The sequence below is a fragment of the Caretta caretta genome, chromosome 24, assembly GCF_965140235.1.
Source record: "Caretta caretta isolate rCarCar2 chromosome 24, rCarCar1.hap1, whole genome shotgun sequence".
In the NCBI taxonomy this organism is placed as follows: domain Eukaryota; kingdom Metazoa; phylum Chordata; order Testudines; family Cheloniidae; genus Caretta; species Caretta caretta.
This window is the reverse complement of record NC_134229.1, coordinates 9,546,902-9,574,707: the sequence shown is the minus strand read 5'-3', so window position 1 is coordinate 9,574,707 and position 27,806 is coordinate 9,546,902.

Below are 27,806 nucleotides of genomic sequence, written 5' to 3'. Positions count from 1 at the left end.
AGGGGGCTGGTATCAGGGGGTCTGGGGGAGTGATCCCAGTCCCAGTGGGTGGTAGGACTCAGACGAAGCTGCTTTGTCTTAGGCCTGGAGAGCTGGGGGGACCCACCCCAGCCCCCCTCTGTCTCCTGCAGCTGTCTAATTGGGTGGATGAATACACGCCCCAGCCCCAGCTGTTTGCTGCTTCACCCAACCAGCCCCTGACAGCTCTCCATGTCACAGGGGCTGCTGGGGTGAAAGCGACTGCAGCTTAGAAAACCTGGGGAAGGGCTGGGTTTTTTTTAGTGTCAGGGATGCATGTGGTGTTTTGTGGGGGTGGGGGGAGAGATGCTTCAGCCAGTGCTGAAAAGCAGCCAGCTCTGGGGTGGGACACACCAGCTGTTGGAACAGCCATGCGACACAACAGTGCAAGGCAGGAAGTGAAGGGGAATCCTGAACGCAGGTGAAAGAAGGTGCGTGGGGGGGGAAATTGGAATGTTCAGGGAGGCACAAAGGACACAGCTGACTGGGCCATCATCCACCAGGCTACACGTCCCCAGTGATGGGACACCAGCTCCATACAGGGCCCCCTGGTGACTCCTCCCCACTACAGCCCCTAGCTGCTCCACTGAGGTCTCCCGTCCCTGCACCCGTCGGTTAAAGGGATAACGGGGGGAGGGCCATTAGCGGGGAGACCGTCCCCACCCGACAGCGCCCTGTCACCGCTATCGCTGGGCTCCCGTCGCCGGCCAGGGGTTTTTTGCTCAGTGACTCTCACCCACGCACGTGCTAATGGCACATAAATTTCTGGCATGGCCCCGGTGCCCACGGGGATGGATGAGCCTGTTCCTATCGCGCCAGGCCCTTGTAGCTCTCCCCAGTTAGGTGCCCGTGCTGGGGTGGTGAGGAGGGTCGGGGGGCTGCTTAGCGGACAAATCGGGCCCTGAGCGGGGAGGGAGGCCAGGTTAAGGCGGGCATGGAAGGGGAGATTGTGCCAGGGATGGCTGGCAGTGGGCACAGGGCAGCCACTACCTCGCATGATGGAGTCATGATGAGGGGAGCAGCTTTTTTGTGGGGAGGGATGAGTAGGGATATTACAGTAGTAGCCCTAGCGAAGCCAAGGCTGCTGAAGTTTTAACTCATCCACGGGTGGAGGCAGGGCGGCCTAGTGGACAGAGCACAGGACTGCGACCCAGGAGACCCAGGTCCTTTTCCCAGCCCTGCTGGGGCAGCATCCCCCCTGTGTGTGACATGGGGCTAATGACACTCATGTGCTTTGAGATCACCGGAGCTCCTGCGTCCTTGTGGGCCTTGACTTCCAAGGGGTCCTTCCGGAGCCTCCAAGGTGGGGTCCCGTTGTCTGACCTTGGTGCCGCAGTCTGGCCAGGAAGGGGCCCCACGATGGAGGGAGGAGAGCGCTCTGGCAAAGCCCCGCGCCGAGGACCAGCGCTGTCCCCGGGATGCCGCAGGCATCCATCCCTGAGCAAGGTGAATGTGATGAGCAGCCCCGGCGTCAGCGCTCGGCTCCTTGCAGAGAGACACCCTGAATCCCGGCGGGAGTGCTGGAGTCCTGGCCGGGAGAGATAATTGCAGCCTTTCATGTTGCTCCCCAGCCATCGGGTGGAGGGAGATGTGGCTAGGAGATTGCGTGGCAGAGGCGTGCAAGAGAGAGATCAGGTCTGTCTGCGCCATGTCTGGGCCGTGTTCAAGGTCATGGTGCCGGGGAAGAGAAGCAGCAAAGAAACCCACCCCACCATGCTCCCACCTGCCCTGAGAAAACTGCATCTCCTCCAGTGGCTTCCATCCCTTAGGCAAGGAACTGCTTACCCATCCCCAACCAGGCGATGCCTCCCGCCCTGTTTCCTGCAGCACAGACCCTCCTAGCACTGCACTGGGGCACTGCCAGCCCTGACCGCAAGGGAAGAGAGCCCCCACCCTGCTCCCTGCAGCACAGCGCCTCCTAGCGATGCACTGGGGTGCAGCTAGCTCTGGGGTGGAGCGTGATGCTCCAAACAGCTGTGGACAGCACTGGGGGAGTCTGAGGGAGGCAGGAGGATGTGATGGCCCAAATAGGGATATGAGCTGGATCCCAGGGCTAACCGCCCCCTCACCCCGCCCAACGGTGATGGGCGAAAGAGGGCACTATTTGCAGGACAGCCCAGGGATATTTGGGTCAGGGTCAACAAAACATGGGACTCCAGAGCCATGGGGGCAATTCCCTCTGCTCTGCTACTGACTTCCTGTGTGACCCTGAGCTAGTCACTTAAGCCCAGATCCACACAAGGGTTGATTTCAATAGATGTTAGAGGACTGTGCGGATCTGCTCTCTTTGAGCCTCAGTTGCCCATGTATACGGGGTGTGTGCGTGGGGGGGGAACAGCACTGCCCAGCTGTCTGGGGATGTGACGAAGCGGACTGTTCTTAATGTTTCCTCTGAATAGTGTGGGGGTGCCTCAGTTTCCCCTAGGCAGTTCTTAAGTATCTAGGTGGTGGGATAAGGGTGTATGATCCTTGCAGAGCCCTAGAGGGCAGGTGTGTGCAGTGGTCTGGACACGAGAATGGCCAACACCCTGTTTCCTGGCAACTGATGGCCTGGGCCTTCCCACCCCCCCACCCCCCCCAGGTGAGAGCTAAAGGGTTGGAGAACAAAGGAATCCGGTGACCTCCTGGCCCCAGAAACGGACAAAGCCCAGAGGAGGAGGGGCTGGAGGGGGAGTCAGTTTGGGCTGACTGGGGATGTGGAGTGAAGTGCAGACGGGGTTGTCTGGCTCACTACCCCTCAAAATGGATGCAGCTCAGGGGTCCTGTTCTCTGGACCTACAAGCTCTGTGTTCGACCATGTTCCTGTCGTCTAATAAACCTTCTGGCTGAGAGTCACGTCTGACTGGGGAGTTGGGGGGCAGGACCCTCTGGCTTCCCCAGGAGACTGCCTGGGTGGACTCGCTGGGGGAAGCTCAGGGAGGGGCAGAGGATGCTGAATGCTCCGAGATCAGACCCAGGAAGGGGGAAGCCGTGTGAGCTGTGTGTCCTGCAGACAGTCTGCTCACAGAGAGGAGACTTCCCCAGAGTCCTGCCTGGCTTCGTGGGGAGCAGTTCCCGAGCAGCGCCCGGGGACTCCGTGATGGGGGGTTGCCAGGAGAACGACATTAACGCTGGCACGGTGCATGACTGGGGTGATGGCGGCATGGCACAGCCATCGGTGTAGTGCCCTAGAAGCGGGCAGTTCAAAGCCAGCCCCAGGATTTAGCCAGCCCTGTGGAGCAGGGGGCAGAGCCCCTGGAGGCATGGAGGGAGGCTGCCAGCTGGCTCAGGGCTGTCTAGCCGCCCACCTCTCTGCAGCAATATGGCCCCACTGTGTCCTACGGGCCAGGGACAGTGAGGTCAAGTGAGAGGCCACCAGCCCCAGGCTGCCATGGCGAGGGCTGGAGAAAAGGTCAGGTGGGTGCAAACAGCTGGGAGGACACATGATGCTCACGGCAGCCTCTCACCAACCCGGGTCAGCCCATTTGGACCAGGGGCTCCCAGGTCAGCTCCATCACTGACCCCAGCACGAATCACCAGCCAGGAGCTTGCACTCACTTGGACCCGGCTGGCCGAGGGACGTAACCCCACAGCAGGAGGCGCTAGAGACGCAGCAGCAAAGCTCCCTCTGTTCTTATTCAGCCCTGCGCACGGACCCAAACCCAGCTCTCCCGCAATCAGCACCTCCGTCGAGTGGGGGACGGCAGCGAGGAAACGAACCGGGCTGCCGGCAGGGCCGTCGGTCACCTGCGACCTGGAGATCTCGAGACGGGGACGCAGCGAGGAGCGAGAGGAACGTGCCCGGCACGGCTGCGATTCTCGTACGTTCCACCCCATCCGGCCCAGGCACGACTGCTCCCTACATGCACACGGAAACACGGGCGTGCACGTGCGCACACACTCACTTGCACTAGTAACCAGGAGACCCAGCCTCAAATCGGCCAGAAGATGAATAACTAGCACGTGGCTTGGCCGTGTAAGCTAAGGGTAAAACTCCATCATTGGTTCCTTGCCAGAAGCAAACCTGTGCGGGGGGATGCCTGGATTTAGTATTTACAAAGCTGTTAATTGGCAAATAATTATCTCGAGTTCCAAGAAGGCCACCAGGAACTTTAGACTTGAAATTAGCCAAAGGTTTCTAACCATCAGAGGAGTTTCAGAGGAACAGCCGTGTTAGTCTGTATTCGCAAAAAGAAAAGGAGTACTTGTGGCACCTTAGAGACTAACCAATTTATTTGAGCATGAGCTTTCGTGAGCTACAGCTCACTTCATCAGAGGAGTGAAGTTTTGGAATAGCCTTCCAAGGGAAGCAGTGGGGGCAAAAGATCTATCTGGCTTTAAGATTAAACTCGACAAGTTTATGGAGGAGATGGTATGATGGGTTAACATGGGTTTGGTAATTAAATATTCATGGTAAATAGGCCCAATGGCCTGTGATGGGATATTAGATGGGGTGGGATCTGAGTTACCCAGGAAAGAATTTTCTGTGGTATCTGGCTGGTGAATCTTGACCATATGTGCAGGATTTAGTTGATTGCCATATTTGGGGCCGGGAAGGAATTTTCCTCCAGGAAAGATTGGAAGAGGCCCTGAAGGTTTTTCACCTTCCTCTGCAGCATGGGGCACGGGTCACTTGCTGGAGGATTCTCTGCTCCTTGAAGTCTTTAAACCACGATTTGAGGACTTCAATAGCTCAGACATAGGTGAGAGGTTTTTCGCAGGAGTGGGTGGGTGAGATTCTGTGGCCTGCATTGTGCAGGTCGGACTAGATGATCATAATGGTCCCTTCTGACCTTAGTATCTATGAATCTATAAGAGTCTGGGGCTGTGGTTTCCCCCACAATACCTAGGGCCTAGGCACCTTTTAAGCCCTGTTTGTGGGATGCCAGCCCCTCTGCCCAAGGTTTGGCTGCCCCGTAAGAGTAAAGCACCAGAGAGGAGGGGGTAGGGTGCTGCCCTGGGGTCAAGGCCCTGCTCTGACACAGCCATCTTGCAACTGACAGAAGCGGGACTCGAACCTGAGCCCAGCCTCAGTCGGCTACGGAGACACCCGCTTTGCCTCAGTTCCCCATCTGTACCATGGCGATAACAGTAGTCAAGAGCCTAAATACCTTGGAGGACGTGGTCCAGTGGCATGGCCTGGCCTCGCCGTGAGGCTAAATGCATTAGAGGCGGTGAGGTGCTCGGATACTTCGGCCAATGGGTCCAGATCCGGCCCTTGGAGAGGCAGAACTTCCCAGGCATAAGCGTCCCAGAGGTGGGGAGAGACCAACAGTGCCGTTTGGTTTAACGAAGAGGGGATTAGCCAGCTGCTGCTGAGGACGTGCATGTAATTCCCTGAACCACATGTCTGCCTGGTACCCACTCCCCGGGACACCCACAAGCCGAGTGTGTCCGCACCATGCAACTGTCACGACACACTGCGGGGGAACGTGGGGACAACACAAAACCCGTCATGGCCAAAGTGTGCAGAGAATTTTTGCTGCATCCATTGCCAGAACATCTGAGGTGACTGGAACAGGGAATTCTGGAGCTCCATCCAGGCTGAAGCACAGAGCCTTTTACCAATGTGACCCCCACCCTGTAAGGGGAGGGGGGAGTGTAGCCCCCTTTGCAGATGGGGAAACCGAGGCACAGAAAAAAAAATTGAAGGAAGTCTGGCAGAGTCAGGCATGGAACCCAGGAGTCCTGGTTTCTAGCCCCACCCCCGCTCCACTTTAACAGCTGACAATAGAACCCAGGAGTCCTGGCTCCCACCCCTCAACCCCAAGTGCTAGCAAAGGCTACTTGCATTTCATGGCAATTAGCTCAAAACCTCAAACAGTGGCATTAGGGTTGCCAGACGTGGGCCCTGGCAAAGCGCCCCTGGGAAGGGTGCCAAAGCTCAGCCCCCACTCACCAACCACCAGAGCGTCCAGCCAATTCGCACGGCGCTGGCGGGAGGCTGCTGCACAGACCCATCCCCCCACACCTTTAGCCAAGGATCAGCAGCACCGGACAAATATTAACAGAGGCCCTGGGCAGCCGGTGGTCTCTCCCTTGTGACAATGGGAGAAACAGAGGCAGGGCCAGAGTTGGGAAGAGAACCCAGGAGTCCTGGCATCTAGTGCCCCCAACGACCCCCTAGACCCCAATTCTCTCCCAGAGCTGGGAAGAGAACCCAGGAGTCCTGATTCCTACTCTCCCACTCCAATTACTAGCTAATCAGTCTAACCGAAGCTGACTCAATCCTCTTCCAGAGCCAGGAAAAGAACCCAGGGATCCTGGCGGCCATTCCCTTGATCTGACTACTAGGCAAATCGCCCACATCCCTCCCACCCTCCAGGTGGATATGCCTGCCCCACTCTCCCTAACCCTATTCAGCCCTCCGAGACCCCGGGGTGTTTCTCTAGGCACAGGTGGGTCCCGCTCCCCCCGACTCTGGCTGGCGCTGCCCGGATATTAAAAGCCTCCTCTCCAATGTGTTCACAGCTCCAGTTAATCAGCCTCAGGGGCCGCCCTGCTCTGTGTCGCTCCCCCAGGAGAGAGATCTCGGGTTTCCTTCCATCCAGAGAGCTGTGACTATTCCGAGAGTCAAAGCGCAACTCTGAGGCAGGGTGTCCTTCCACCTGGGGGTGGGCACACAGGAAATAGTCCTGCCCGAAAAGACAGGGAATGCCAGGTCTGATGCTAGCAGCCAGGGCAAGCAGTGGATGCCCCTCCATGGGCAGCATTTGCCAACATGGGTATGGGAGGTAACCAAGCTTCTCAGCAGTGCTCCCCACGGTGCTGTCTGGGGGTCTCTCATGATGCCATTAGTTTAGCCCCATCTTCAAGTGGGGAAACTGAGGCACTGAGCTGGGCGAGGACTCACCCACCCTCATACAGCAACAGAGCCAGGAAGAGAACCTCTAGCCCAACAGTGACCAACCTCTAGACAGGCCACTGTGCATCTGGCCAGCTGTGCAGCATGATCAATGGGGGGCGGGGGGTCCTGTGACCTATTTAGGCCCCACCCCTGTTTTCCTTATGCGGAAGGGGGAGTCGTCGATTTGGGGGGTCACCTTGCACAGTTAGCCTGTGGAACTCATTGCCACAGGATTTCACTGGGAGCATGAGCATAGACAATTCTATGGCTAAAGGGGGGACCGTGGAGTCAAAGCAGTGGGCATCGACAGCATGGACTGTCTCCTCCCCCCGTCCTACCCACAATCCCTCTGTCCCAGCTCCTGTCTCACCAGCAATGGTGTTTTCGCCCCTGCCCCAGGGGAGTCTATCCTGCCCCCCACCATCACCCAGCACCGTCTCCCAATGGCTGTGAAGCAGGGGCCATAATAGAAAATGGAGCCATAAATCAGCCCTGAAGGGAATGGCTGCCAGTGGAAACCCTGTGGCACCAGGCTGGGCACCAGGCCAGGCACCAGGGCATCCTGGGAACCATGGGTCAAGGTGGCAGAGTGACAAGGGCAAGGGTTGGGCTGGGGGGCACAGAGCAAAGGAGGCAGGAGACAGACAGGGTGGGGGCTGGGCTGGGGGGCACAGAGCAAAGAGAGCAGGCAGACAGACAGACAGACAGTCACATGCCTCTCCCTGCCCTGGCATAACCACCTGGCCTCCATTTAATCTCATCTGTAATTAATAGTCATTGTTAATTACCCGGCCAGCAGCTGGATGGCACGGAGAGCCGTAAATAACCACTGATGCCTTTTCCCCCTGAAGGATCCCGTGCCCAGGGGTGGCCTGGAGGGACACCGAGAGCACAGAGAAAGTAGGAAAGAAAACAGACAGGCACTAGCCAGGAGGGGAAGAGGGTCAGGGAGCCCCATGAGCACCCACAGAGCCAGAGCTGCTGCAGAGGGCAGGTGCTGCTGGGTCCTGGGGGGCGGGGGGGGCGCTGCTGTCCCAGACAGACTGAGCGGTTCCCAGGGATCCACCCGGCCCATGGGGGGCGGATCCAGCCTCACTTTCTCTATGGCTGTGATGGCTGTGGCCACTTTCCCTGCAGCTCCCTTCCCCTGTCCCCCCTCGCCAGTTCCCCCTGGGCTGCCCGGAGCCATCCCCCGTTGAAGAGCAAGGACATCGAGTGTGAAATTTGTTCCCCATGGTGGGCTATCAGCTGTGGGGCAGGGGAGGGGGGAGGCAGGCTGGGGCTGGCTCTGCCCCAGGACCCACTGTGAGGGTGCAAAGGGCTGCAGGCTGGGCACGTCGGGCTTCCACAGAGGATCCCACTCTCCCCTCGCATCCTGCTAGATTCACCCCTTCTTAGGCCTCCCCAAAGCATTATCTGCCTCCCTCCCTGCACAACCTCCCTGTGTGACACCCCAGGAATCAGGTCAGCCCGTAGGATCCAGCCCCAGGGTCATGTCACAAACCAGAGCCTTGGGCCAGGGCAGGTCCAAACGGGGCAGAGTTTGGCTGTTTCCATTGGGTTTTGGGGTGCTGGGAAGAGAGTGCCAGCTACAGGGTGCCACCCCCCCGCCACGCCCATTTGCCCTGAAAAGGGCCATGTGACAGCATGCTGGGCCTTGGGTGTGGGGTGAGGAGGAGTGTGGCTTGGAGACCCTGGAGCCGGGCGTGTTTGTGCTGGGGGGGCGCTGTCTGTGTCAGGAAAATCCCAGAGCTGGTCTCCGAGAGTTAATGGGTCTGCTGTGAAATCAGCCCCTCCCTGGGCAGCTCCGATCCCCTGCCTCAGACAAAGAGCCCATTGAAAGGTCGCAGTAGCCTAGACACTGCCCCCCGTCCCAGACACAGATCATGTGGGGCCACATGCCCTGGGGCTCCCGCTACCTCCCCCAGACACAAGGAGCTGTTCATCACCCTGCCAGCACGGCCACCAGTGCATCTTGGTCCCCCTGCCGCATCCACAGGCCGTGCCACCAACGCTAAGGATTCCCGACAGGAAAGGATCCTCACCCGGCTTCCAGGAGAACAAGAGAGACGTGTGCAGCAGCCCACAGCTTTGTGGCTTCCAGAGCCGGATGGCTCTAGACCAGTGCTTCCCAACCTGTGGCCTAATCAGCACAGAGCTGCGGCCCATGTGACATCCTCAGGGCCATACAGGTGGTATTGAATGTGGCCCACAATGGTAAATAGGTTGAGAACCACTGGTCTAGACCTTCAATCTAGAACCTGGAGCCAGACATTCCATTTGATCGAGAACACTATTACACAATTGGTCTAGTTTGAAAGCAGGCCCGTGGTTCTCGAACATAGACAGGGCTCGTCCGATGGCTCTAGAGCTGGGCTGCAAACAACCTGGTGGCTCTAGAACACAAACTTCCTTTGCCCGACTGGTTCTAGAACCCCAACAAAACTTCCTTGTGGTTCTGCAACTCAAAGCTAGATACATGCCAGAGCTAGAACCAAGCCTTCACCCTCCCATTGATTACAGAATCCAAACGCTTCTAGCACCTAAACCTAGAACCCCTCTATTTCTGGAGCCTAAATCTAGGATGTGTTTTTTCAGGTGCATTCTAGACCCAGCAAATTATCTGTCTATTGGCCTGCTAAACCCAGGATTGTGAGTTTAATCCTGAGAGGGCCATTTAGGGATCTGGGGCAAAAACTGGGGATTGGTCCTGCTTTGAGTAGGGGGTTGGACTAAATGACCTCCTGAGGTCCCTTCCAACCCTGATACTCTATGATTCTCCTCCCCCGTGCATTTCCAGATGCAGCCTCATCCATTTAACAGCCACACACAATGATGGACAGGAATTGCTCTCCCAGCACTAAAATGCAGCCAGTTCTGGGGTGGAACCCAGTGTCATTTAAAAACCACACCCAACCCTGTGCAGAAATTCCTCACCCAGCACTGAAATGCAGCCAGCTCTGGGGTAGACCGGAGCAGCTGGACTGTGAAGGATATAGTCTTCAAGGGAAATGGCCTGTGGAGACAGAATGTGATTCTTCCAGGTTGGAAGTTGGCTGGAACACAAGGATTAAGCACCCTGACTCACATGGGCAGTGCACCGGGGTCTGTAATGATCCAAGGCAGGCAGGGTCTCTGGGGTAGAAATTCCAGCAGCACAGCGCCCCCTATGGTCCACACCTGAAGGCTGGGCTAGCACCAGTTTGGAGGGGAGAGTGCCTCCTAAGGACCACCTGCCCAGCACTGACTTTACAGAGGGCACCAGAGGAGTGAGAAGCTTACCTGGGTGGCCAGGGCAGGGCACCCCTTCCCTGTGCCCAGATATCACATCTCAGCCACTCTGGGCTGGAGGGGTACCAGGGGAAATGGATGTGATGCGGGGCTGGGGCCGAGGCAGCGAGGAGACCCAGCCAGCCACCGCCAAGGTAATTGCCGGGATATGAACTCATCCATCACGAGGGCAGGAGATGACTGGCAATCAGAGTAACACGCTTAGCCTGCTCCTGGGGCCGGGGAGAGCAGCCACGGGGATGAATAATGCATGGGTCACATGGCGCTGGCTGGCGAGGGAGGAAGAGGCTGGAGCAGGGGCACTCCCAAGGGAGCCCTCTTTGAGCTGATGGGCTCAGACAGAGCCCACCCCGTTGTGCTTGGCATCTCTATGGAGCTCGGCAAACAGGGTCCGATTAGTTCCTCCCAACCCCCTGTGAGGTAGGGGTAGCATTATCCCCTCATACTGAAGGGGAAACTGAGGCACAGCTAAGATCACACAGGAGACAGGAATCCTGGCTCCCAGCCTCCCCCTGACCCTGTGCTCTAACTACAAGACCCTACTTTCTTGTTCCACAGCCGAGAATAAAAGCCATGAGTCCTAACTACCACTCCTTTACTCTAACCACTAGAGCCCACTTCCCTCCCAGAGCTGGGAGTAGAATCCAAGAATCCTGACTCCCATTCCCTTATACTCTAACCATTACCCCACTCTCCTTCTGCAGCTCAGAATAGAACCCAGGAGTCCTGACTCCTATTTCTCCACACACACACACACACACACACACACACACACACACCAGCACTCTAACCACTAGATCTCATCATATTTCTGCAGCTAGAAATAGAACCCAGGAGTTCTGATTCCCTGTCCCTTATTCTCACCATTAGATTCCACTCCATTCTCAGAATAAAAATATATATACAACAAATGGCAGAAAGGGGAAATTGATCAGAATATAAACCAGGAACTGGGAATTGTAGAAAACTGAGAAGGGAAGCAAAGGGACACAGAAAGAAATCAAAGGCAAGCGGAGTTCAGTACCATAAGAAGGAGTTATTTAAGTGTATGAAGAACAAAAATAATTCTTGCAATGTAGTGGTTAATTATTAGATAGAAATGGTTGATTTATCAATAATAACACAGAAAAGGCAGAAGTGTTCAATAAATATTACCATTCTATATTTGGGAGAAAAGCAGATTATGCAGTTATTTCATATGATACTCTGTCCATTTCACTTGTATTTCAGGAGGATAAACAGCAGCTACTAAAGTTAGACATTTTTAAATCAGCAGGTCTGGATAACTTGCCTCCAAGAGTTTTAAAAGAGCTGGCTGATGAGCTCACTGGGCCATACATTTTCATTTTCCATAAGCCTTGGAACACTGGAAAAGTTCCAGAAGACTGGAAGAAAACTATTGTGCCAGTATTTAGCAAGGGTAAACAGGATGACCCAGATAATTATAGACCTGTCAGTCTGACGTTGAACCCAGGCAAGATAATGGAGTCGCTGATATGGGACTTGATTAATAAATAATTAAAGAAAGGTAATATAATTAATGCCAATCAACATGAGTTTATCGAAAATAGATCCTGTCAAACTAATTTGATATCTTTTTAGATGAGATTACAAGTTTGGTTGATAAAGGAAATCGTGTTGATATAATACACTTGGATTTCCGTAAGGCACTTAATTTCAGTACCTCAGGACATTTTCATTAAAAAAATGGAAAGCTGTAAAATTAACATGACACAGGTTAAATAGATTTAAAGCTGGCTAACTGATAAGTCACAAAATGTCACTATAAACATCAAGCGAGTGTGGTTCGAGTGGCATCCTGCAGTGGTCGGTTCTTGGCTCTCTACTACTTAACATTTTTATTAATGACCCGGAAGAAAACACAAAATCATCACTGATTTGACCTCTGTATTTGGCAGTGGTGCAACCATTGCTGGAATCCTGTGTGCAGATCTGGTGTGTCCATTTCAGCAAGGATGTTCATAAATTGGAGACAGGTCAGAGAAGAGCCACAAGAATGATTAAAGAATTAGAAGACATGATGTATAGTGAGAGACTCAAGGAGCTCAATCTAATTAGCTGAACAAAGTCTAAAAGTACCTACACGGGGAACAAATATTTGATAATGGGCTTGTGAATCTAGCGGAGAAAAGTCGAACAGGATCCAATGGCTGGAAGTTGAAGCTGCACCAATTCAGACTGGAAATAAGGTGTAAATTTTAGCAATCAACCCTTGGAACAACTTAAAAAGGGTCGTGGTGGATTCTCCATCACTGACAACGTTTAGCTCAAGACAGGATGTTTTTCTAATAACTCCGCTCTAGGAATGATTTCAAGGGCAGGTCTCTAGCCTGTGCTAGCCAGGAGATCAGTCTAGATGATCACAATGGTCCTGTTTTAGCTTGGACTCTGTGAACTGACTCTCGATCCCATCCCCCACTCAGCAGTCTAACCACCCAACCCCACTCTCATTCTGCAGTTGAGAACCCAAGAGTCCCGCCTACCAGTCCCTTCCTCCGAGGACTAGACCCCACTCCCCTCCCAGGGCTGGCACCCCATCTCTCTGTCCACTGTTCCCATTGCAGTGCCTCCTGCCGGCCCTGAGCTGAGGATCAGGCCGAGCGCCTGGAAGGTGAAGGGTGACGGGGCGCCCTCGGCCCCTCGCCTGCTGTTTGTCAGACTCGGCACACAGAAAGTACATCTTTATTCTGAGCACCTTAATTTGCTGTTCCAGGGTATTTAAAGCTTTAATTGCTGGGCTATTTTGGTTGGGAACCATCTGGTCCAAGGAAGGGTTTTTTCCTCCCCTCCTCTCTTCCTTTTGTTAATTTCACACCAACCCTGCAGGGCTCCTCTGGTGCTTACAGAAAGCAGACATGGCCTTAAACACATCCTGAGCAGCGGTAGGGGGAGAGACACAGGCGATCATGTGTCAGGCAAAACCAAGTGGGCAGGGGAATCCCTCTGCCAAGGTACTGGCCATGCCAATCCCCCAAGAGGCTCTCTGCAGACTCAGACGGTTGTCAGTGTGTCGGTTACACTCAGGTCAGCTCCCCCCACTCACAGCGATGGGCTCAGGCTCTCTGCAGACTCCGACGGGTGTCACTGTGTTGGTTACACTCAGGTCAGCTCCCCCCACTCACAGCGATGGGCTGAGGCTCTCTGCAGACTCAGGCAGGTGTCACTGTGTTGGTTACACTCAGGTCAGCTCCCCCCATTCACAGCAATGGGCTCAGGCTCGCTGCAGACTCAGGCAGGCATTGCTGTACTGGTTACACTTAAGGCAGCTCCTTCAGGATGGGCTGAAAGAGAAATGGCCCCAAAGTTTCTGACTGAAGACGGTGACTCAAAATGAACCAGCGCCGCATTTGGGCTCCATCCTGCCTCCTGCGGCTGGAGGTAGATTGTAGAGGCACCTCACCATCACCATGAGTATACACACAGACACTCACACACAGACACACACACAGCCTGGCCTGGCCCTGGGGACATGGATGGACACACACAATACCTGTATACATACACACAACCTGGCTCTGGGAGAAACACAGACTCTGGCCCTAGAAAGGAGACAGATACACATGCCCAGCCTGGTCCAGGATACACACACACACACACACACCCCTGTCCCTGGGAGTCACAACAACTGAACTGCTTTGCAGGAGTTAAATCTCAGGCAGGTGCATCATCATCATTGTGGAGCTGGGAAAACCGAGGCACAGATAGGCTAAAGGGAGAAGCAGGAAGAAGAGGACCCAGAGACCCCCTCCCAGCAGGCCACACTTCCACGCCAAGTAAGGAAATGCAGCCAGGAGTCCTGACTCCCAGATCACCCCTCTGCCCATCTCTGACCCACTAGACCCCACTCCCCTCCCAGACTTGGGAATAGAACCCAGGAGTCCTGATTCTGTCTCCCCTCCTGCTCTACCCACTGGATGCCATTCCCCTCCTGGAGCTAGGAAGAGAACCCAGAAGTCTGGCTCACCGTGGTTTGCTCCAGTGTTACATCCCCCTCCTCCCCAGTTCATAACCCCTGGGGTGGTTTTGATTTGTACAGCAGGTCCAGGAGAGGGTCCAGCCCACCGCTGTTTGTGGCAGGGGGGACTTGTTGCTAGCATCTGCCTCCTGTGATGTAATGCCAAACTGTGGCGATGGGGGTGGGGCTTTGATCTCCTTCCTCCTCCCCGAGCTCCTTCCGAGATGTAATTACAGTGGGGGAAAGGTCAGATTTCCTTACTCTTCCCCACTCAATAGCAGCCACGGCTTCCAGGAGGCGCTGGGCCTGGGCCAGGCCGCTTACCGCCCGGCAGCGAACCACGCCAACGTCCCTCAGGGCTCGGCATCACCGTCTCCCAGTACCTGCCCCTCCGCTCATACCCTGTCCCACCGCCCCTGCCCTACACCGACTGCCCAGGTCCTGTTCACCATCCCAGCATGATCCGTCTCCAATGCCCCCCCGTACTGGGGTGTGGGAAATTCGGGAGGGAAATGCTCCAATGCCCCCCTCCCCCACCACCATGAGCAGCCAGTTCCCATGGGAGGCTGTGTCGTGTAATGGGTAGAGCACTGGACTGGAAGGCAGCGCTGGGTTATTTCCCAGATCTGCCACTGAGCTTTGGCGAGTCCTGTCCCCTTCTCCGTGCCTCAGTTTCCCCTCCCACACTGGTTTATTTAAATCACAAGCTCTTCAGAGGCAGGGCCTGTGTGTGTCTGTACAGCACTGGGCACCATGGCGGGTTCTCAGGTGAGGCCCCTAGATACAGGTAATGATACCCATGTCAGACTTTTCCTCTAGGCTACAGCCCATGGCACATGTCAGCCCTGACACTAGCGCCCCCTATAGGCTGCCTCTCCACCTTGCAGGAGAAGAGCAAAGGGTTTTAAAGCGAGGGGGGGAAGCTGGATGTGAAGGTGACTCGTACCTCAAGCACTGCTGGACCCCCCCCCACTCCCTGGGGTCATAAGTGGAAGGTTAAAACTAGGACCGCACTCACTGACCTCCTAAGCATCATTCTCCCCATTGTACAGATGGGGAAACTGAGGCAGAGAGTGGCGCCGTGACTTGCCCAAGGTCACCGAGCAGGGCCAGGAATAAAACCCAGCTCTCCACCAGTGTTGTTTGCACCTGGTCCAGGGAAAGGTTCTGCTATCCAGGTGGCGGCTCTGCAGCCCCCCCGGGCTCAGCACGCGAGATCTCTGCACTCAGGGCTCACCTAACCCCACCTTCCCCGGGTGAGTCCTGGTGCTGGTGCTGGTCTGGGCTGCTCCCTGGGTTTCAGTCCTGAGCCTAGGGGAGCTTAGAAAGGGCCAAGCACCTTGGAGGCATGTTTCAAACAGGCCTCGTGGGAGAGATTGGAGGGAACCTGCCTGCCCAGCTCCAGCAAGGACCAGCCAGTTCTGTTGTGGATGGCCCAGCTTTGCAACACGGGGACCAGGTTCCTATGTGCTGCAACACAGATGAGTGAGGAAAAGTGGGGACTCGTGGTTCGAGCTGGGGAGCTGGGAGTCAGGTCTCCTGGGCTCTAGTCCCAGCTCTGGGAAGGGAGTGGGGACTAGTGGTTAGAGCAGGGTAGGCTGGTAGACAGGACTCCTGGGTTCTCCTCCCTGCTATGGGAGGGAGTGGGGTGTAGTGGTTAAAGCAGGGGGGCTGGGAGTCAAGACTCCTGTGCTCTAGTCCCAGCTCTGGGAGGAGAGTGGGGTCTAGTGGTTAGAACAGGGTAGGCTGGTAGGCAGGACTCCTGGGTTCTCCTCCCTGCTATGGGAGGGCAGTGGGGTCTAAGTGGTTACAGCAGGGGGGCTGGGAGTCAGTACTCCTGGGCTTTAGTCCTCGTTCTGGGAAGGGAGTAGGCTCTAGTAGTTAGAGCAGGAGTAGAGGCTGGGATTCAGGACTCCTGGGTTCTATTCCCAGCTCTGGGAAGGGAGTGTTGCCCAATGGCAGCTGTGGGGCTTGCCCTCTGGTTTAGGTGCCGACCTTTGATCTTAGTTTATTAAGCACTTTGGGATCTTTCAAGCTGTGAAGTCCTGGCTCTGAACCACCAGGACTCCTGGGTTCCTCACTCAGCTCTGCCGCAGGCCTTGCAAGCGACCCCGCGCAGGGAAAGCTGCTCTGAACCAAACCCCGGCCTCTTCCCTTCCACTGCGAACTCCCCTTCTCCCAAATAATAAAACAAAAGCCACACACGGAAGAGTTTTAATAACCCTCCAATTTGAATAACTGAATAATTCACGGGGCTTCAGGCAAGCACTCGACTCTGCCTCTAATCATCTCCCTTCGTGCAAAGACCTGGAGCGCCTCCCCGCCTTGCAAAGTGGCAGCAGGCGGGCTGAGACGCTGGTCCTGGCCATGACCCCGCTTGCCGCACTGCCGCTGCTGAGTTTGGGCGACTTGGGAATTTAGTGCTGGTGAAAGAGGCCGGATAGAAACCTCCCACCCCACCCTGAGACCGGACACCTCGGTTCATCCCCCGAGAACAGGTAGAACACTGGGGAGCATCCCACAAATACACAATCCCCCCAGCGCACCGACTCCAGTGTCCGCGGTCCAGCCAGTCCTTGGTCAGTTCTCAAGCAGGGAGTGCAGTTAGTGTGGGTTGTGTTGAAGGCACCTGTCCCTTTGGGAACGGGACTGAGACCCACCCATAAATACACATATGCCTGACTTACAGCCTGAACCGGACCGTGTTGTCCCTTTCGGCCTGGGAGGTGAGCCCTTTCTCAGGGTCCTGCAGGTCCTTTCTGTTAGGAGGGGAAATTGATGACGGAGGCAGGAATTTTTTTGAAGTCATCCTCTTTATGTACAAGGAATGTACATAAAGTCCTTGTTCCCTGGACACAGGAAGACTCAAATAGGAGATTATTTCCTTGCTCACAATTCCTAGTCTTTGTTCAGCCAGCATTCTGCCCAAAAAGCTCGCTCTCTTTCTTTCAGCTTTTTCTCAGGGCCATGCTTGGTCCAGCTGTCTCGTTGGCTTTCCACTGCCTTCTGTCACTATTTCCTTCTACCATGCACAGCTGCCATCAAATCAATCCCTCTCCCCTGCATTTCTTACCAGGCCCCGGGGGAACTCCTTGGACCACATGTCCCAGCCACTGTCCAGGCTTGCATGCGCTCTAGTTCATGGGTGGTGGCTTTCCATTGTTTCAGCTATCACTAAACAAAGGAGTATTTAACTGCCCCCCTCCCTTAGCCTGAATAGAAATTGATAATCACACCCAGTAGCTTCCAGGGGATGGCTTGACTGCCTGTAGACCAAAGACACAAGTGTGGGGAACTGCCCAACCCCCTGCATGGAACTGGTCAACTAGAAAGGAAAGGTTCCAGAGCCTCCTTACCAGTCACCTAAGTGGGTCACTCCCTTTTGAGCATACCTGGCACTTTCCACCAGACAAAGGGAACTAACCTTTTGAACTTCCCAAGGGATATCCAGAATGATTTTGTTTAAAGCCCCAGCTCCTGGAGTTGTGTGAATCACAGCTTTCCTGGGGGAAAAAGCCTAATTATGTTTCCAGACCTTGTTGCATAGAAGAGTTTGAGAATGTGATGCTAAAAAGGCTCAAAAGCCAGAAGGTGAATTTAAAAGGGCCCTGTGATAGATCAGGGTTTTAAAATCTCATGATTTCTAAGCAGGATTTGGGGGGGATCTGCCTCACAATTTTGGAGCATTTGGGGGTTGGTAAAATGAGATGTGGTGGAGCCTACTTTACTGGGAGACTTTAACAGTGCAGCTCGGATGTCTCTTCTCTAAAAGGTGATGCTATGAGTTCAACTGCAAGCAACAGGACTCTCTCAGGGGAGGTGTTCTGGGCTTTGAGAATGGGCCTTCTGCCTTTGAACCCTCTGAATCTTCTGCATGGTGGGGGCAGTGTGGTCTAGTGGATAGAGCATGCGACACCAGGGTTCCATTCCTGGCTCTGCGACTGGCTGGGTGACCTTGGGCAAGTGGATTCTCTGTCACTGACAACTTTTAAATCAAGATTGGACGATTTCCTAAAAGATCTGCCCTAGGAATTATTTTGGGGCAGTTCTCCAGCCTGTGTTATACAGGAGGTCAGACTAGATGATCACAATGGTCCCTTCTGGCCTTGGATAAGTTGCTTTCCCTCCTTGTGCCTCAGTTTCCCCATTTTATAAAGCAGGTGCTATGTATTATTATTAATTATTATTATTATCTGGCCAGTGTAACCAGAACCCTGGGGGAGCTCCCTCTTAGAGTTAACATATTAGACCAAGCAAACCCTGGAGCTGTTCATTTCTCAGTGAAGATGGGAAATAAAAAATAGATTTCTCAGCTCCCAGGGCCCGAGACACGTAAGTTACCAAATGACGCAGCACCATTGCAAGTTCCAGGCCAGGGCTTGTTTATTCTCTCTTTGCACTAAATGCCAATGCGCTTCCTTATCTGCCAAGGAAGAAGGGATGGGAATGAAAGAGGTTTCTTATAGCATCTGATCAGCTGCATGAAAGAGGGAGCAGCCAGGAGATCAGTAGGGAAATTACAAGAGATTAGATCAGACGCCTGGAGATTCTGTGAAAGGAGTTCGTCAAAAGCAGGAGAGGGGAGAATGGTGATTAGGGCCTGGGTGGCTGCAAGGCCAGGGCTGCTGCATTATTGACTCTGTCCATTTGGCCAGTTTTGCCAAAGCCCTACGGCACTCAAGTAAGATCAGGGCAGGAAGAGACACCACTAGCCTGCCTGGTATTCTTAGATATACTTAATCCTGCGGCAGCGTGAGGGAGGGGACTGGATGGTCTCTGGAGGCATCCTCCAGGACTGTAATTCAGTTCTATGGCAGAAGCATATATCCAATCCACGTGGCCTGGGAAATGGTGGGGACAGGGGACGGGGGGACCTAGGGTGCCCCAATGAGGCAGGGAAATTCAATAACAGTGCTCCATGGTTCTGTGGGGAGGGCACTAGATTTGGGGTCAGCAGCCTTGTGTTCGCGTCTCTGTTCTGCCTTTGAGCAAGATGCTGTGCCTCTGTTTCCCTGATACTCTGCCCCTTGGCCAGGTGCTGTGCCTCAGTTTCCCCTCCCAGGCCTTTGTCTGTTTAGATTGTGAACTCTTTGAGTGGGGAGAGTACTGAGAGAGGGGAGGTTTGTTTGGTTTTTAGTGATGTAACAAGGTGGCGCTGGGGATTCCTGGTCTTTAACAAACCAGCCTGCACAAGCGCAGTGCCTATGCCCACAAGTGAAATGAGTCTGGTGGGTCTTCACTACCCTTGTCCCTTTGGGGGTTTGCCAGAGACCATCACCTCTACCGGTCCACACACTGAAGTCGCCAAGGCCCCCCACCAATCGTAATGCCTCTATCCTCGCAGCCTCTGTAGGAACCAGGGAAATAGCATCATCCCCTTTGCATCATTGTGGAAACTGAGGCATGGCTGTTTTTTAATTGGGGTGGTCACTTCAGAAAATCTGGCTGACAGCAGTTTGAATGGGGATGGGAGCTGCGTGTCAGGACTCCTGAGTTCTAAACTAGGCAGTGGGAGGGCAGTGGTGTCTAGTGGTTAGAGCAAGGGGACTGGTGAGTCAGGACTCCTGGCTTCTATTCCTACCTCTGGGAGAGCAGTGTTGCCTAGTGGTTAGTATGAGGTGGAACTCGATGTCAGGACTCCTGGGTTCTTGCGGTATCGCCAACCCCAACTCTTCAAAAATCCCAAGATTTTACTGGATAATCAATGCTGTGTTCTGTCTATTCGCCTTCTGCGTTCGGAGCCTTTAGGGACCACTTCCTCCAGCTTTTCTTCCCGATGCCAGGGCTAGGAACGTGGTCTCCTTTGAATGGAAGCCGAGATCCACCCCATGACTCCGAGACCTGGTGTGTCAGGAGAACCCCCATGTGTGGCCGGAATTGGAATCTCCTCCCAGCTCTGGCCCGGCCTGCCCTGTGTGTCGCTTTTCTCGTCTAGAAACCCCCGAATTCGGGAAGAGCCCCGAGACGCTGCAGCTGATGGGAGCCTAAGGGACCCCAGGGGAGCCATCTCCTAGTCAAGATCCCTCCCCGTCCCTTTGGGGCCTCACCGCCCCTTCCCTTACACGGGAGTCAGTCGGGGATGATTCCACTATCAGCCCAGCTGCAAACCCCACGGGAGAGGAGAATCGATCCCGCCGAGTATCACCCTCACCGCCCCCTTTCCTCAGCTCCCACATTAATTCCCCCCTTCCCCGCCCCGAAGCACTCAGTCCCGGGGGAGGCCGCATGCTGCTTTATTAAAGCCCCAGTAGCTATAATTTCTCATCAGGCAACATTTGATAAATTCCTGTGTCAGGGCCCGCTTTCATTTTCCACACTGAGCCCCTCAGGGAGGGGGGAGGGGGGGAAGAAGAAGGAGGGGGACTCACTTATTAAAATGCAAATCAACCTGAAATTCAGCTTGAAACCCTTTGCCCCCTTCCCTCCCCGCCCAGATCTGGAATAAAGGCAAAGCGCCCACCCCGTGCCATGCCACCCCAGCCATCTGCCCTCTCCCCAGAGCCAGCATGACTGGCAAGGAAGCAGGGGGCGTCTGTTCCTGGGGACGAGGTGGAATTGCAGCGGATGCAGGGACACGAGCCCCATTCCTGCTTTGCTGCGTCCGATCCTTCCTCCCCACCACCACCACCCTCTTGAATGCGTCAAGGTATATTTTGAACCAATCTTTCCCTTCCCACCCACAGCTGACTTTCAGTCCGGCCTTTCTGCACCAGCACAAGGGGCTGGTTTCCCTTGTCTTCCTCGGTGAAGGATCTTTGCCGAAGCAGTTTTCACACTGAGAGTCAGCACAGGGGCCGACTTTTCTCCTTTCCGGGTCTGATCCAACCCCTGCTCTGCCCCCCCCCCAAGGCCCCACCCTCACTCCGCCTCTTCCTGCCCCTGCTCCTCACCCTCCTGCCAACGCCTCCTGCCCACTGCCAGAAAGCTGATTGGCAGGGACCACCAAACAGCTGATCGGCTGGTGGGTGCTGGGCATCCACTATTTTTTTGCCCCGGAGCACCCATGGAGTCAGCACCTATGATATTCAGTCCCTAGGGACTTCAGACCCCTTTGCTTGAAGGATCCATCTGTCACAGCTTGCAAGAGCTCTGGCCCCTTGTGTCTGTCCCAGATAGCTTCATATATCTTCCTAAATTCACTGTTTTGTGCCCAGACTCAGGCTGAGCCCTGCTGTTCTCCCCTGCCTGGGGACTCCCCACCTCCTGATGATTTGTATATAAATGGGGCTCCCATTGGGTTTGGTCACACCTCGCTTACGGCAGGTCTACACTACAAATTTGCCTTGGTGTGTAATATAGACCTTTCCCGTCAGCTTAATAACTCTGCCCCTGCGAGAGGCAGTAGCTATGTCTGTAGGAGATGCTCTCCTATAGCGCTGTCTGCAAGGGGGGTAAGTCGGTGTAACTATGTCACTCAGGGGGGTGGATTTATCACACCACGGCGCAACATAGTGATACTGCAGTAAGTGTGTAGTGTAGACTTGGCCTATGGTTCACAGGAGGCAGGTAGCAGCTGCCTTTCCTCCTGTCTGGGAGAAAACCTGTTTCTCCCTTTGTTTGGTCACAGACTTTAAAGCCTAATGTCAGTGAATATCCATGATTCCTCAGGTAGTGTGAGTGCAGACATTTTACAAGGCTCTTAATCACCCGTGGGTCATGAGCAGTCATAAAGGACCTTCCTTGTTATGCTTTTCCAATACAGCCATAGTGTCTACAAGCAGCTGATTCAATTACTTATTATTTGAGGGTCAGATCCCCGCGAGAGATGCTCTCCCGCCTCACTAGGGTGGTGGCTTTGTTTCCCTTTGTTATCTCCGCCCTATGACTAGACAGATCAGACAAACGAGTACCCGGTCCTTTGTCTGGGGCAGGCTGGGCCAAGACATAGCTCACCAAATGCATTTCAAGAACCTCATTCTAGCACCGGTCCGTAACCCTTTGTACACACCCCATACGGACGTCACTCAAGACTATTAACAATCAGTGAGTTATTAGCATGCTGACACTATATTACATGGCGCCTTTTGGGTCCACTTCAACAGCGTGTTAGGTGTAATGAGCACGTCAGGCCTTGTCAGCATCAATATACAGCCTTGATTGAGGCCTGGCCAGTTTTTGCAGGGGCCTGTCTCAGAGGGCAGGAGACCAGCTGTTCACTCCGCAGCGCAAGTGAGCACCAAGCTCTGGCACCCAAATGGCTGATCCGGGGGGAAGGGGGGCAGCAGGTTCCGATCCACCCCTGGGAGTGTAACATAAAGCAAACCTGATTGAGTTGCAGCCCTGCCGCAGGGCCAGCAAGTCCAGAGAGCAGGGCCCACGTGGCAAGTCAGGGAGGGAGAAATGGGGACCAGAGAGACCTCCCCACTATGGCACTGCAAAGCCAGCCAGCTCGGGGGGGTGGGGGTGAGAACCACAGTGGGCAGGGTAGAGTGTGGGGGAGGATAGAGGCACTGCAGTCCTGGTGTCTAAATCAGGGTCGTCCAACCAGCTACATTTCATCTGGAAACTTTACAGGCTTGTATTAGAGGCAGCCAGGAGGGGAATGGGGCCTAGTGGGCTGGCGCTGGGAGCCAGGATGCCCGGGTTCTATCCCCAGGGAGGGGTGTGGGATCTAGTGGTTAGAACAAGCACGGGGAAGGGTGGTGGCTGGGAGCCAGATTTCCTGAATTCTGTAGCCTGTGCTTTGCCAGTCCCTCCTCTGAGTCACATGGCCTCTTGGCATCTCAGTTTCCCCATCTGCCCAATGGGCGTGATGACCCGACCCTGTGTGTGGGGGAGTATTCAGAGCCCCCCGTGCTGGGGAGCCTGTGCCGGGGGAAGGCCCCACTCAATGAGGGGTTGGGGTTTGTGGGTAACCATAGCACATGCCAGCAGCCCCATTGATGTTCCCTGCTTGCAGCCAAGAGTCGGGGCAGTGGGGACACCGAGCCATCACCCTCCCTAGCACTGAATCCAGAGGGCCAGAACCCACACTGGTGTAAATGGATTGAATGGAAGTCAATGGAGCTATGGCCCATTCGCAGCAGCCGGGGAGCTGGCCCCATTGACTCCAATGGAGCTATGGCCAATTGACACCAGCTGGGATCTGGCCCATTTTAATTCTTTCAAACCAGTTCCCCCTCCCACGCTCCAAAAATCGAGTCTCCTGACAGGTTGCTCCCAAATTCCCAGCCGGGCTGTTTCCACTCACCCATCTGCAAGCTCCGCCCCCTCCCCCCCAGCTTAAAAGGCCTCACTCCCTGCTCTGTCTCTGTGGGGGAAGAGGGGGCTCCAGGGAAGTACCCTGAATACTCTCCCCACATCTCGGCCCAGCTGCTTGGGATCGAAGAGGCCGATCCAGGAGGAGGCTGATGGAGCCGTTCTCTCTCCGTGTTGTTTATGTTTCTCTTTCCTCGAGGGCTTCAAGCAAAAAAGCATTTGGCTTTTCATGCCCGTCTCCTCTAAGGCTGTTTTTGCCCATCTCCCAGCTAGCAACACGGCCCAGAAAATGCCAGACGGGGAGAAAAAACAGGCTAAAAATAAAGAGATCTGGTTTTTTAATCGTTTTCCCATCTGGATGCATTTTACCTTTTTTCTCGCACTCTTTCTTCCCCTGCTAAAAGACTCCAACAGAAAAAAGAAACAGCAGGAGGCAGGTTCTGAGTGGTTGACTGTGGACGTGCCCGTGGCTGTTTCCTGCAGGAGACATTTGTGTGCTGCTCCTGGATGGCGCTAAGCGAGCAGCTGGGTGTCCTTGTGCAGGTGTTGGGCAAACCTGACTCTCCGGTGGGGCACCATGCAAGAGGCCTGAGCCCTCCGCCGCTAATGAGTCTCCCAATAGCCCTGCTTTATGGATGGGGAAACTGAGGCAGGGAGCAGTGGCATGACTTGGCCAGGTGGCTTGGAGGCTGGGGGCCCCTGACTCTCTGAGATGCATCACAGGAGCCCTGCACCTTTTGGAAGAAGCCTGGATCAGATGTGGTTCAGGGTGAGCTCTAATGATCCTTAGCTATGACCCGGCGCAACCCCCGTGGCCGAGAAAGGAGCTCCGTCTCTGTGGCCCGTTCTGTCCATGGCCTCCATGCAGAGAATGGGTTTCCCGCTCCTGAGCAGAGCGTAAAGACCAGGGGTGCTGCTGACACGGGCAGCAGCCCTTTATGAAGAGGCAACAGGGTCTGGTGGCTAGTGCACTCAGCTGGCCATCAGGACACCTGGGCTCCTATTCCTGGCTCTGCCACTGACCGGTTATGTGACCCTGGGCAACTGTCTGTGCCTCAATTTCCCCTCCCACCCCTTGTGCATCCAGACCGTGAGCTTACTGGGGCAGGGACTATCTCTCCCCTGTGTGTCTGCAGCACCTGGTGCAGGGTGGTCCTGATCTCAGCTGGGTACCCGCAGGATTCACCTACAGCTACAGACTAGGGACCGAATGGCTAGGCAGCAGTTCTGTGGAAAAGGACCTAGGGGTGACAGTGGACGAGAAGCTGGATATGAGTCAGCAGTGTGCCCTTGTTGCCAAGAAGGCCAATGGCATTTTGGGATGTATAAGTAGGGGCATAGCGAGCAGATCGAGGGACGTGATCGTTCCCCTCTATTCAACATTGGTGAGGCCTCATCTGGAGTACTGTGTCCAGTTTTGGGCCCCACACTACAAGAAGGATGTGGATAAATTGGAAAGAGTCCAGCGAAGGGCAACAAAAATGATTAGGGGTCTGGAACACATGACTTATGAGGAGAGGCTGAGGGAACTGGGATTGTTTAGTCTGCGGAAGAGAAGAATGAGGGGGGATTTGATAGCTGCTTTCAACTACCTGAGAGGTGGTTCCAGAGAGGATGGTTCTAGACTATTCTTAGTGGTGGAAGAGGACAGGACAAGGAGTAATGGTCTCAAGTTGCAGTGGGGGAGGTTTAGGTTGGATATTAGGAAAAACTTTTTCACTAGGAGGGTGGTGAAACACTGGAATGCGTTGCCTAGGGAGGTGGTGGAATCTCCTTCCTTAGAAGTTTTTAAGGTCAGGCTTGACAAAGCCCTGGCTGGGATGATTTAATTGGGGATGGGTCCTGCTTTTGAGCAGGGGGTTGGACTAGATGACCTCCTGAGGTCCCTTCCAACCCTGATATTCTATGATTCTATGGTCTTATTTCTGTGCCCTCCTCAGGAGCTCAGACACCCCCGGACTGTGGAGAAAAACTGGAAAATGCGACTCTGACCCACATGGCCAAGCTGCAGATCCCACAGGGGACTGGTTTTGAAAATCCCCTGATTTTAAGCCGATTTCATGATTCTGATGGGACCTGACCCCTGACTGTGGATCAGTTTGGCTTTGCATGTCTCAAGGGGGAAACTGACCAGAATCCTCTAGAATAGCTCCCCATATGGATGCCCTTGTTCTAGTGCAGAGGTCCCCAAACTTTGGGGCGCGCCCCCCTAGTGGGGTGCAGATGAACTTTTGGAGGGTGCAGGGGAGCCCAGGCCAGCCCTCATGGGGGACAAGAAAGGAGCACCACCCAGCCCCACTCCACTCCCAGCTCTGCTCTGGCCCTGCCCACAGCTGCAGGCCCAGCTCCTGGCTCCGCACCCAGTCCTGCCCCAAGCCTTGGCCCCTAGTCCTAGACCCAGCCCCACTCCAGCCTCGGACCTCTGTTCCCTGCCTTGGCCCCAGACCTGCCCCCCGCTGCTGGCCCAGCCTTGGTCCTGTTACCCCTGTCTGTCCCCCTAACCCCAGGAGCTGAAGCCCCAGTCCCGGCTCCAGGGCTGGGAAGGGAAGGGGGGAGCACGGACAGTGGTAAGGTTGGGGCCTGACCCTGAAAAGTTTGGGGGCCACTGTTCTAGTGCTTGCAATTCACAACCTGTCTGCGGCGGGATTCACTTCCCCACAGCTCCGCCCTATGAACAGGGGTGTGTTTTTCCTGGCCTAGGCCTCACAGCAGAGGGGAGAGTTAAGGAAGACAAGGAGATAACTTGGTGGATATTTCCAGGGAGCCAGAGTGAAGGGCAGCATGGGGGGCGGGAAGCACGGACGGGGGATTGTTTGAAAACTCAACGAGTGAGTGCTGGAGGAGGCTCCGAGGCGGGAGACACTGGGTTGGGCAGGGACAGGCTGTGAAAGGCCTTGGAAGAGAAGACAATCAGCTCTCATTTGATGAGATATGCAAGGTGGAACCCGCAGAGGGGTGCGGCAAAAGTGGTGACATGGGCAAAGCCGATGGTCTTGTTAGAAGCCTGCTGAATGGAGGCGAGTGAGGTAAACTTGCATTTGTCAAGGCCAAGCAGAAGGATGCTGCTTTCCTGGAGCCGTGAGAGGAGGATACCCTGGACTGGAGTTTTAGCTGTGGGGCAAGCCGAACGACAACCTGCCTTGTCTACACTAGGATTTTAACCATGTTGATTCACTTTGTCACCTGTTATAACCCGACTATCTTCCTAGGGGTCACGCTGGCCCCTGGAGTGGCCAGGTGGCAGCTGTGTCTGGGAAAAGAGGGCTGAATAACTAGATTTTCTTTTTTCATTTAGGAAACTCACCCAATAACCACAAATAACTGGAAATTTCTGGACTTACTCAATATTGTGAGTCATGAAATAGCTCTTCAAAAATGCCACATTATGGCTCCGAAAAGCGGCTCTTTAGAGACGGAGGGAGCTGATGTATATATATATATATTCCTCCTTTGGTTTTTATTGCTGATGATATTTTCAGGAAAAATACAATCTTTGTAAAAGATCACACAGCTTGAGGGGCCTCGGTCAAAATAGCTGTGTGTGTGGGAAGCCCAGGACTGGCATTTCAGGAGGAGCTCTGGGTCAGGATTGAGGGAGGCGGAGGGATCGCTCAGTGGTTTGAGCATTGGCCTGCTAAACCCAGGGTTGTGAGTTCAATCCTTGAGGGGGCCATTTAGGGATCTGGGGCAAAAATTGGGGATTGGTCCTGCTTTGAGCAGGGGGTTGGACTAGATGACCTCCTGAGGTCCCTTCCAACCCTGATAGTCTATGATTAGCAGACCTGTCTATGGGCTGGGCTAGCAGGGGGCTGAGGGTCTGGATTGAGGGGCAACAGCAGAGCTGGTGGCAGGGATCCCGTGGCTGGGCTAGCAGGGGGCTGCGGGTCAGGATTTTGGGGCAGCACCAGAGCAGGGACGGGAGAGGGTGTATTAATTTACATGGAATAAAGGGATTTAAACCGTCCACAGTGTTAAGATAACCGGGTCACCAGACATTAAACGGTTTAAACAAGATTGGGGGCTTGGTTTAGAGAGATCAGCCAGTTTCACAGCATGGCAAACACAGCACTCAGCATCCTTTCATTAGAGATACAGGGAAAGTCCGCTCCCATTCCCTAGAAGGCAAAACCAGATAAACACCCAAAGAATGATAGACAATGCAGTGTCTGCCTCGTGGACTGACTCTCACCTTCAGCCTCACTGCGAGGGAAACGCAGCCCAGCACCCGCTCGGATCAGCCACCCCGGGAACGTGGACCCTACAATCAACAACCCGCAGCACCGAGCCTCAGGGCCTGAGTCAGCTGCGGCTCGTGGGGCTAAAAGGAGCAGTGTAGACGTTCAGGCTCAGGCTGGAGCCTGGGCTCTGGGACTCTCCCTCTTCGCTAGGTTTCAGAGCCCGGGCACCAGCCCGAGGCCAAACGCCTACACTGCCCTTTTTAGCCCCACAGCCTGAGCCCCGTGAGTCTGAGCCAGCCGTGCCGCAGGTCTGTTATCG